Source organism: Microtus oregoni, unplaced genomic scaffold, assembly GCF_018167655.1.
Source record: "Microtus oregoni isolate MIOR12 unplaced genomic scaffold, Mior012 000067F_005, whole genome shotgun sequence".
NCBI lineage: Eukaryota > Metazoa > Chordata > Mammalia > Rodentia > Cricetidae > Microtus > Microtus oregoni.
Genome location: NW_024543958.1, coordinates 113699 through 125859, shown reverse-complemented (window position 1 = coordinate 125859; position 12161 = coordinate 113699). Strand labels below are relative to the sequence as shown.

The following is a 12161-nucleotide window of genomic DNA, read 5'->3' as shown; positions in this document are numbered from 1 at the left end:
ACCTGAACGAACACATTTGCACATACATACATGGACACATACACACACGCACAGTTACACACACATACCACATCTCAGGCTAACGGTGAGTGTCTGTAACACCAGCACTTGAGAAGAGAGAAAAATTTGTGAGATGTAGCATCTGAGAGCAGGGAGAAGGTAGCAGTATGGCGAGGCTGCACACCATCCATGCACATGTGTACGTGGGATGAAATGGCACCACAGATGTCATTCATTTCTAACACTAACGTTACTGACCATAAAATTAATGATGGGCAAGGATCATGGCTCAGTGGGTTAGGTTTTCCCATGCAAACCTGAGAACCTGAGTTCAGATCACCAGCGCCCACGGAAAATCCAGGCACAGCAATACTCTTAAACCCTGGAGCCGGCATGTCTGGCGTGGAGGACAGATTGCTGGATCCATCCGCAAAGCTCTCTGGCCACTCCGCCTGACAAAATCAGTGAGTTTCATGTTCACTGAGAGACTGTGTCTTAAAAGATAAGGTAAATCTGCAGCCAACTAAGCTGCACGGGAGGTCCCCTTTCTCAGCGGGGCGCGCTGTGCAACGGTTGCCAGCAGCTTCTCACTGGGGCCTGGTGTGCAATGCTTGCCAACAGCACACTCGTTCGGAGTGACCTCACCCTGTTGCCTGTATGGGCTCCCCCAAGGGACCTTGGAGACAATCTTCTGAAGGCTCTTCGAGCTCTGACCTCAATGTCGCCTCCAATCTAGGCCCCAGACAGGTATTCGCTGTGCCCTAGGGAAGCCTCAGGTCACCACGGCCAGGGGTCTCACTGTCCAGGCCATCACGTCCACCTGAATCATGCCTCAGAATAAGGAACATCGGATGGAGGCCCTACGTAAAGCCAAGTTCAAGCTCTCCGTGCTGCCAGAGGCAAGTGGTGTTATTAAGCCCCTTCCTCCCACTTTCTTGCCCTGGTCGTCCTCACTGAGTTCTACTTTGTCTGTCTCTCTCAAAGAGGTGAGGCTTCACTAAACTGAATGTAGATTGATCTGAAGGACACAGTCGCTGAGAAGTGACTCGTTCCTGATGGCCGAGGGGTCAGCTGCATCACCAATCCTGGTCCCACGGGCATTGGCGGGCCCCGCACTCCTCGGGGCTTCTACTGTGGTGCTACCCTCTACCCTACTAAATCATGTTCAGTAATAAATATCACATCCTGTCTGGGAAAAGAGGGGTTACAGATGATACGCAGTGTCAGCCTTTGCCCTACACAGTCACACACACGGCAGGGGTGAGGGTGAAACACAAGAGGAGGAAGGGAATACTAGGGAGGGAGAGGAGGGATGGAGGGAGGGAAGAGGGAGAGAAGAGGGAGGGAGGAGGGATGGAGAGAGGGAAGAGGGATGGAGGGATGGAGGGATGTATGTGGTAGTAAAGTCAATGGGCTAGTAAGATGGCTGAACAGGCACGTTCCACCAGGCCTGATGAGTTGGGTCCAATCTCCAGGTCCGACAACTTCAGGACTCACTCCCAAGGTCTATCCTCTGTCCTATCTGTGTACGTGTGCGTGTGCGTGCACACACACACACGTAACATTTTTGTAAAAAAGAAAAAAATCCATCAGGTTGGCCTTCAAAGGAAGACTAGAATTCACCATGAAAATTTGGGACAAAGAGTGGTAGGCAGAGCCACAGGACGGGAAGGACAGGAGAATGTGATCCTCCTTCCTCTCTCCCCTCCCAGAAGGCTTTTGTTCTCCATCATAGATTCATTTCTGTAATCTACACAAAGAATAGGCTTAGCTCACAAACTCCGGGTAAAAGGTCAAGCAATTTCAAGTGTGCTGAACAGGGCTGGAGAGATGACTCCATGGTTGAGAGCTCCAGCTGTGGTTCCAGAAGACTGGGATTCAGCTAGCCACCGCCGACTTTGGGTAGCTCACAACCCCCTGTAACTCAAGCCCTAGGGGAACTGAGCCTAAAGTCTGACCTTCCTGGTACTGACACACACTGGGAATATGCTCGCAAAGACTCAACAAGGAAGATAAATGTCAAATGTACTGAACACAGATTCTCGGGATTCCTTCAAAAGATACAGCACAGGACAAGAGTAAGAGAATGACACAAGAATCAGACAAACACACACGCACGCACACGCAGAACTACGTGAGTAAAATTAAACTCTAAAGAGAACACTAGAAAATGCTCGTGGAAACACCCACCGAAAATACTGAAACTGTAAGTGCCTATGCACACACTCACAGATAAAATATTTTTGACCAAAGGGAAGGGCAGGGATCTTCCAGCCAGTGTTGAATAATGCCAGAAATGAGTCTGGATGTCTTTGGGAAAAGCCAGAGCCCCACTGCAAGCTCTAAGCCAACACGTGAAGATCTGGCTCTGCCTCGGGAACCGTGTTAACAGTCTAGCGCATCTGAGCACAAAACTACAGAGTTGTGCTCTACTGAACGTCTGAGTGAGCAGGTGGGGCTGGTTTTCCATTTGCAATGCAGTTGGCTCTGTGACCTCATGAATGGATGAAAGCAAGCACGGAAAGGCGGATCCCACCGTTATTTATTTCTTCCTGAAATAAGCAAGGTAACATTCACTTTGGGCAGGTGACAGAGAACCAAATCAGCCTGTCGTAGAATCAAATGACATTGGCTTCCTGAATGTAACTGGCCCTGCTGGGGAGAATGTCAGGGTCAGGAGGGTCCACACTTAAATGTTGCTACTCACAGAACTGTTGGGGTTCACTTCATGGTCAACAGAGTCTCAGTCTTATTTCTAACCGACAAAGTAAAGAGAAAGGAGCTGCACTGACTACTACTAACACCCTCTGGGCACGGCTATTGCTCCCTGTGCCTCCTCCAGGTGAGCTTCAGAAGGTTTCTTCACAGCTGTAAGGACCAGGGACTGAAGGTACGTTTCAACTACCGACACATCCTGCTCTTGCTGTGGGAAAACGGAGAGTTAGGGGATCATTGTTCCATCTCTGCCCTTAGGAAGCCATTCCGAGGCACACAGCATCACAGACCCACGACTTACACTTTCCATGATAACTCTGTCCTGCGCCTTGGAGATTTGTTTCTTCACTTCACTTTCTTCGCCACCAATGAGAGTTTTGCCATGTTCATGCAAGTCCTTGGCTTTCTGAAACAAACAAACGAACAAATCTCCACTCGAGTCTGGCTTGACACCTCACCTCATGTAATTTTAAAAGAACCGACTTTGCATAGCCAAAGGATGCTTGTTAGGAATTCAGAGTAAGAACAGTGGCTACTTCAGCACATCTAAAGAGTTACTCCACTTCAGGAAACCTTCCAGTCCCCCATTTTAAGGTGGTATCATTGTGGGACAAGAAGAGCAAAGGGACTTATCTGGAAAATGGGTGGAGATATGTTAAAGGCCTCACGTGGGGCAGACCTGGGAGGCCAGGCATGGGCCCACATTGGAGACTCCCCAAGGATTCCCACACTGGACACCCCCAAGGCTGCCCAGAGGAAGGAGCCATTTGCCATGCCCATAGAATGTGATTTTCACCGAAGAACACACAGTGTGCAATCCCACGACCCTTCGGTCTAAGGAAAGCTGAAGCCAGGACTCAAATCCCTCTGTTCTCTCAAAGGACACTGCAGGGGTGGACACAGAGGAGAAAGAAGTGTGTCGCCCTCTGTCCAGAAAAGGGCAAAACGCCGGTCCAGTCCCTGCCCTATTCCCAGGGTCCAGAGCAGCTTAGGAACAGATGACCTGCACACTAGCTGAACACAGGTATGGAAGGGGAGCTTGCTGGGCTGGCGGCTGAAGAGGACACAGATGGCGACTGCAAGCAGTAGAAACATTAGGGAAGACAGCGCACATGGTGCTTTCTGGGCACAAAACAGAAGCAAAGCATGGGTAGGGAATGGGAGTCACTTCAGGAGAAGCTGGTACTCTGGGAGGGAAGACGGGGAGACAGAAGCAAGCAGCCAGTGAAGCTTTCAAGAAGGTGTGGGTGGTGTGTGTGTGTGTGTGTGTGTGTGTGTGTGTATGTTAGAGGGTGTTGTGCGGAGGACACAGGAAACAGAGAGAACAAAGCAAGAAGGCCACCGGGAAATCTGGGAGAGGGAAAGGCCGTGTTTCAGGACAACAGTCTCTCAGAGGCAGAACTGAGGACTAGGAAAGGAGGGAAGCCTGGGTGGAGAAGCAGAGGGAGAGCGAGAAGAGCGAGCACAGGGCAGAAGGGACCACCTGGGAAGCCAGAGAAACCCAGTCACAAGGCTCCCTCTGAGCTACTGCTGCTGCTCACACTGAGCACCCACAGTTAGAAGGGAGCCTTTCTGGGTGGCTCTTCCAACAGGCTCCCAGGCAGTACTCAGCTGCATTAGAGCTGCATGTTCCCTTTCTTAAGCTCTTCCTAAAGGCCTAGATGTATGTAGGTGGCTCTCAAGGTCTTGAATACTAACTTATATTTCTGCGTGCATGGGGGTGCAGGAGAGTGTGCATGCACATGTGTCTGAGTATGGCGACCAGAGGTCATAACAAATTCAAAGTGATTTCCTTCACGTGTACCTGTCTGCAAGCATACGTGTGCACTCGGGAACACCTGCGCCTTCCAGAACCCCTCACCACATCAAGTTTTGAGGCAGGGTCTCTCACGAAACACGAGGCTTTACAGTTTGACTGTTCTGGTGGTCCCACAAGCCCCAGGGATCCTTTTGTCTCTACCCTCTCCACTCTGGGCTTATAGGCACATTCCTGGAGTACACGGGGGTGCTAGGAATATTCACTAGGGTACCAACAGGGGTACTCACACTTGCTCAGAGAAGACAGACCTAGCTTCTCGCCAGCATCCTGAAAACATTCAATTTACTATGACACATGGAGCACTTTAGATAGGGCATCTGAGTCGGGTCTGAGGAGAGATCTTTCACAGAGCATTTTAATGAGAGCATCAAAAAGAATTCCCACTGAAGGGCTGCTTCAATCCCTGGATATACAGAGGTCACTTAGGACCTGGAGCTTCAGCAAGGGTAGAACTGCCAGCTCGCAGTTCAAAGAGGATTAACCCTCTACCAGTTTTTTTCATTTCCCACATCTCTTGGGGAGATGCTGAAACGCATGACCACCAACACTGGAGAACAATGCTAATGTCGGAAGACTATAAATGTATGAAAGAAAATAAAAGCTACCCTTGCCCATTGTGTATTTCACTGATCTGTCCAATCCAAACAGTCAGAGAAAACCAGAAGGATCCCCAGACGTGCCAATCTCCATCGCAATGTCACCGGAGGTCCATAACTCATCACTGCGATGCACTGTGATCCTCTCTAAGCAGAGCTCTCGTCACCAGCTCCTGTGCTAGAAAGCTGCCCCCGACACTGTCATCGGCTTCCCAGGTCAAACAAACCTTAGCATCGCTCCTAGGTGTGGGGAAAATTTTCCCAAGAGAGTGTGATCATGCTCTGCAAAACTAATTACTTCTCCCACAAGCTGAGAAAGGGCCAATCTGTCTTCTCCTTTTATAGACACGTGGCATGGCATAGGGGTGTGTTCTGTTGACAAGTGCAATCTACCAGACCTTCAAAAATGTGTCACGTAAATCTTTAGCGTTTCCAATCGTAGTTTCGTGATCCCCTATAGCTTTCTGTAAAATCTTCATCTGCTTCCAAGTTATAAGCTGAAACGTAGGAGAATAATGACAAAATGTCAGTACAACTGAACATCCAACCCTGCTGCCAGTCACAGAAATCGCTTCCCGTGATGTTTTGTGTGCTGACATTTCAAGAACGCGTTTGAAGACATGCCCTTCAGTGCCAAAAGCAACATAACAAGACCTGACCTGTCACAGAGGGAGATAGTCCGTCTAGCTGGTGCAAAAATACTATAAAATCGTTATTCAGTTTGAAATTAACATAAGCCCCACCTCATCTGTGGATTCCCTCCTCACTCGCCAAAATTAAGCACAAAACGTTCCTTTGTTTATTCACAAAGTATTTTGAAGACACCGAGGGCACGGACTAGCTTCCAAGGAATCCCTTCTCCCAACCCTCCCCCCCCCCCCAAAAGTTCTTCATCAATCAGTCATTCCCCGGAGTGTGACATCATCCCATCAACTGTATTATCGACCTAATAAGAAGGGCAGGGAAGACGAATAGCAAACATACTGCAGCTCCTGTGGTCAAACATTCCACAGCAACATGTCAAAAACTGCAAGCACTCGATACACAAAGTATAGAAAGGCAGGGATTGTTCACGGCTCTGCTTTCACCCTCCTAGGAAACTGAGGCAGGGAGGTGACTCATTTTCTGAGTTTTCATGAGGAGCAAGCAGCAGGACTATGGCTGCATGGCAATCAGTGGGGTCCGGAGAACATGCTCCTCACCGCCAGACTGGAATCTGTCTCCATCTCCCTCAGATTCCAGGCTCTGCTTCCCTACTTTTGGAAGTCAGCATCTTTGGGAGTACCGCCCTGTCCTCCATCAGGATGAAAGACTCCTCAAAGACAGCACTAGTCTGTGTCCATGAACACTTAGCTACCTCTGAACGCTAAGCCTCCACCTGCTCTGCCACAGCCACAGGCACTGCTCTCACTCTGCCTCCCTCGTCACTGTGTCAGAAGTCTACCTGGGACCGCACCCTCACCCTGTCCTGCACCTTTGGCATCTGCACTGCACGGATGGTATAGCTTTCCCTCTGAGCACCCAAGCCCATACCTTCTCCTGCGCTCTCCAAGCAGTGCCTACTCCGCCTCCCTCCTATGCTGGCTCCTCAGCCATGACCACACCACCCCTCCACAGAAAAAGAAGCAAGCTGGAGAGGACGGCCAGTCTCTCGGGGACACAAGCACCACCCTCCCTGTCTCCCGATGCTCATGTCCCGTCCTGTCCTGTCGGGTCCCTTTCCGTGGCGATATGCAGCATCAAAGCATCAAAGCCCCGCCACTTCGGAAACAGACAAGGTGGCTCTATTCCAAGCTAAGAGCGACACTCACAGCGAGGTGATCTTCTTGCTTCCTTGAACTCTCCACATCGTCCAGCCACCCCTGATGCAGCGACTCAAACATCTGGGAGTGCATGGCGTGAAGCTCTTGCCTGTGAAACACAGTCACAATTACTGAGCACTGTCACGCTGTGTGAGGCTACGGCAAGGACGCATGCACACACTTCACATTTTGAGACAAGAGCCAGGCGCAAAAGAGAAAGGGGGCATGAATTAAATTGTCTCCTGAGAGGCGGAAATATCACTCTCGTCCCAGAAGAACTTGTCTTAATTTGCTACCGGTGTCATCACTTTGTGCGTCTTCCCTCTCGCACGCCGAGGATGCTCGGAGGCATACGTTTCCCAAGATTGCATTTCCGGCTTAAAATTAGATTCATCTTCCCTTCCCCTTATGGAGTAACCTAGATATCCTGAAAGCCCAAGTCCGTGTACTGAAGGCAACATACCCTTCATCTTCTCGGAGTCACATACACAAAGAGTGCACAGAACCATTTCCCCACACGGGGACGACGATTTACCAAAGAGAGCGCCGATGGCACATCCTAAAAGGTACAGTTTTGAGGACCACAGAGGCCTGGCCTTCCTCACAGGACATTATCTGTATTGTCATCTGACCGGTGAGGAACTGTTCTCTTACCAGTCCTGCTGCAGCTAACACACCTGAGCGGCATAAACGAGGGGGGCGGTCCTCCAGCTATGGACAGGACTAGCTCACAGAGAAAATGCAGTGCTACCTAGGTCCCATTAGCGACTCCACTCAGCACAGTGTCACAATGGCAGGCGGGAGTGACTTTGGAAGGAAGAGCGAAAGCGGTACAGGTTTCCTTTACAGAGGGTCGGTCACAACTTTACCTTGACTTCTGCTGCGCTTTGAAAATACTGTGGAGGTTTGCATTCAGGATTCTGAAAGAGGCATGTATATCCTTTTCAAACTGCTTCCTCTTTGCCAGGAAGGACCGGGTAATGTCCCCTAGTCGACAAAGGAAATGGTATCACTTTAAATCAAGTATCCACAGGAAGAGGCGCTCTTTCATCCCTGACATACCACCTACACGGTAACAGGAAGGAGTATGTACAGATCTGGTGTTCATTTTGTTCTTTGTTCTATTTTTCTTTTCTTAAATTTTAGACCGCCTCTTGCGCAGCCCAGGCCGGTCTCAAACCTGAGAGGTAAGCGAGCACGACCTCCAGTTCTGGTTTCTCCCGCCTCTACCTCCTCTGTGCTAGCAATACAGAAACGGGGGCATCGTGCTTTGACGAGTGACCACCACTGAACTGACAAACCGTTTTCTGGGAACCTCAAAAACCAAGCAGTTCATTTGTACCACAAAGAAGGAATGCTGTCGGACATCCTTGCTTGCATGAACTGACTCTATACACCGACAAAGAATTGACGATGTCTCTCTTGTAATGCTGTTTTAGGGTCACCTACACAAGTAATAAAAAAAAGCTGTCTCAGCTTGAGGGGCGTGTGGTACTCTGACTTGGTTACCGTGGACGACAGACCACAAGCTAGTGTGGCATGCGTGATGCTGATGTTCGTTCGCACGCCATGACACTCTTCTTGCCGGGCCACGGCCTGGCTGCCTTCACCCTTCCCTGACAGGCTCACGGGTGTGTACGGCCTAAATGCTGCTCTCCAAGCCCTTCTTGGGCAGGGGTTCCTGGAGGAGGGCAACTTTGGAAAGCCAGAAAAGTGACTTAATTCAGAAGGTGAAAAACAGCTGCCGAAATGCCACATACCATTCATGCAGTAAGATAAAAAGCAGAGATCAACCTGCTTGCCCATCATCTCCAGTGCAATGCAGGAAGCAGGACACTCTCCCCCCCCCATCTCCCCGCCTCAGTGACAGCTGCAACATCCCCCTGTTCAGAGCAGCTAGTGAAAAGTTAAGCTAAAGGTAGCCCCTAGACGACAATGGCAATTTACTCTTCCAAAAATTAATAATAATGATGATAAAAATCCATCCCCTGAGCGACAGAACTGTTAACAGACTCCTGTTGTCCTGTTGACAGGCGACCACGTTCTCACCACGCTTGAGTTGTAGGGTCGGAAAGAAAGCTCCTGGACTAGCAAGACCTGCTCAAACACACCTTTGAAATCCCGTATCCTCTTCTGAACAGGCTCCCTGTGGAAAATGCACACAAGAATCCTTAACTGAGGACAAACATCCTAACTTCGCTCTGAAGGAAAGGCAGGCGAGGCACGCGATTTCGGAGAGACCAGCGCTCATGTGAGGCAAAGTCGGATTTGCCTCTCCCGGGTCATTGTTCTTACTCCTTTACTCAGGTTTTCACAGGGAACCAAAGAGCTCACTGCAGATACATATGGGCACACGGTTAAGGGTTACTTACTGGAGCGTGGGTGACTCAAAGTCAGCCATATCCCCAGGAAACCAACCTCAGGCTGGGTGCTGGATGACTCAGGAAAACTGCATCCCTGGCCTTCCCAGCCCAACTGCACTGGGCTCCACAAAGAGTCTCCTCTCTGCAAGCAGCGGCTTTGTGTTATGTTGTGACAGCCTAGGGGTTGGTATACTACATGCTGACCGGAGCCCATTCACTGTACAGCACTGACGGGTTTCATAGAGGTGTGCCCAGCCGTCTTTCGTGAACTACAGCCGTATTCACTCTCCTCCATCCTCAATCCCCTCCCGCTACTTACTCCTCCTCTATTACCCAGCAGTGTCTCTTCAACCTTCATGCCACGTGACCACACTCCACCTCCAGAGTCGGCCTCCACTCCTCAAACCTTCCCCTCTATTGGCCATTGCCTGCCTCTCCCCAGTCTCCCTTCGGAGTTCGGGTGATATCATTTTATGGACCTATTTATAATCTGGGATCCTCAAATGAGAGAAAACAGCTGACTGTCGTCTCTGGTGCTGGCTTATTTCACGAAACACCAAACTCTCCGTTTGTAGCCGTCTCCCAGAAAAGGGCAGAAGTTTCTGCAGAAAACAACACTGAAACTACTTCCTGGGTCAGGCCAAAGTTGCTTTAAGACATCACCTGGCCTCCTGCACGTTTGATCCTGAGGAACAGCTGCCCATCTCACTGGTATCAGCCGCCGGATTGTTTGCTGCACCGAGAAGAAAGGAAAAACCTTTGTGAATGAAGTGTGCTGTTCTCATGGTCCCACGTGGGAAACAGCTTCAGTCTGGGGTCCACAGAGTCCATCGCCGAGGGCAGTTTTAAAGTACTCTTCCAGGAACTCATGACCCACCCCAGTCCCACCCAGGTGAAATTCAACTAGGCCTGAGTCTGGGGACAGCAGGTACTTGTGTTTGTACAAGCCTTGCAAGGAAAACCACCGTGGCCCACGGGTTCTTCAGAGGCCTGTTGGCCAAGGCCAACTCCCTTGCACCCCAGCCACGGGGAAGAACATCGGGTGGGGACAGAAACCCAGAGCGTGCTTGAGAATCACTTCTCAGCACGCGAATCCCCACACCCACACCTGGAACTCCGGGGAAAGACCCGGTGAGTACTAGGCCACCCCGGTGCTCCACCCGTCGAGGAGTAGCAGAATGTCCCCTCTCGGTTAGGATCCCCCCACCCATATGCCCCATATCAGTTGTTACCGGGGGTGACTCGACCTGGGTTCTGCAAGTCATCTGGTGGGAGATTCTGATCAACCCTAGGGCGCTTGGCACTTCTCTCTGTATGTTTCTGCTCCTTGCTTGACATGGCTGGGGCTCTGCGGGGCTGGGGACGACTCCTGAAATGTTGGTGCACACAGACAGTAAAGACACCGAGAAGAATGTCGTGGTCGCCATGGAAACAGGGACCCGGACTGCACAGGCTGTGGCCATGAGTCCTGGCACTCTCTGTGCTGCAGCCAAGAGGAGGTAGGAGGATGACACCGATATCCCGCAACATCCAATCACATTCTGTCCCAATTTTCTGTCTGAATGCAGAGCTCTCCACAGCCCTGTAGCCCTCAGTCTCGGCCCTTTCTGCTGACTTCTTGGCCCCAGGATAGGACTGCTTGGGCTGGCCCCAAACCAAGTGGCCATTAACCCAGACACCAGCCCACTGACGGCCAATGGGGTCACTGGAGCCAAGTCCCTGCACTTCACGCTTGAGTCCTGCTGAACACTCAGCTGAAATCCCTACCCACTCTGAGTCTGCATGTCTCAGAAGCAACACATGGACTCCAACATCCTTGAAGGACCCAATGGAGGCAAATGCAGAGGTTCGCCAATATACCCTCGCACAGGGAGTGACACACAGCCTGTAAGCGGGCATGAGGCCCCTGTGCTCACAGACAAGCACTATGGGAACTAGGAACGGTAAGCACCCAGGCTAGTCTCGTCAACAGAAGGGATGCCTACGTCTGTTTTCCAACCAGAAGACCTGGAGAGGATGCTGTTAACAGCCTGGTGATCTGTGCTGCCTGCAGAGCCAGGCCACACCCGGATCTCCCAGATTATTATGTTTGACTCTCCCTCCCTAGACCTTCACCTTTAGTTTGGTTTCTCGGTCAACAGAGCCCATCCTTAGGGGAGATGGCCCATGGACGTTACGGCCTGGTGACCTCAACGCTATCCGCGTGACTGAGCCACACCAGACCCCAGGTCCCTAAGCTATAGAACCCATCTTCGTGGTAGAGGTCACATGTACGTTGCAAGAGAGTTTCTATGTAGTCAGGCCTCCATATTCATTCTGCACATGTTACTGAGATCATCGTTACCAAGAATTTTTTCCCCCAAATTGTGCTTTATTTAATCGTGTCAAAAACAACCCGCCTGGGGTCAGCCTCTAGAAGTTTGAACCAACATCTGCTAAATAACTAAGGTATTTGCACACAGATTTCATCTTGATCTCGTGGGGATCGTTACTCTTTTCACTGTGGCATTTGTAGGGAGCCCCATGACGATCCACACCCCTCTGTGATGAAGTGCAGCCCCCGGGGGCCCTTCTATTTGCCCCTCGACAAGTCACCTCACAGGCCAAGTTTGGATCTTCCAGGCACAAGCCTGATCACCTCCGCACACTCTGACACAGTTTCTCTTAGAATAAGCAGTCACCCACCAAGAGGAGCCTACTCCAAGACCTTTCCCTCAGAAACCTCTTTCTCTTTAGAGGAAGGTAACACCTAGACATTGCCTGCCTCCACAAGCATGCTTTCCTACTGGCTGGAACAACTCCTATGCATGAGAGATGCCTCGCATGTGGGCCCAGCTGGTGCACAGACATGAGGAGAGTGTGTGTG

The 12161-nt window shown here is 50.7% G+C and overlaps 1 pseudogene; it reads left to right on the top strand.

Moving 5' to 3' along the window:
• The first annotated feature begins 513 nt into the window (after window positions 1–513).
• LOC121440368 lies at window positions 514–689 on the top strand (annotated as a pseudogene).
• The last annotated feature ends 11472 nt before the right edge of the window (window positions 690–12161 follow it).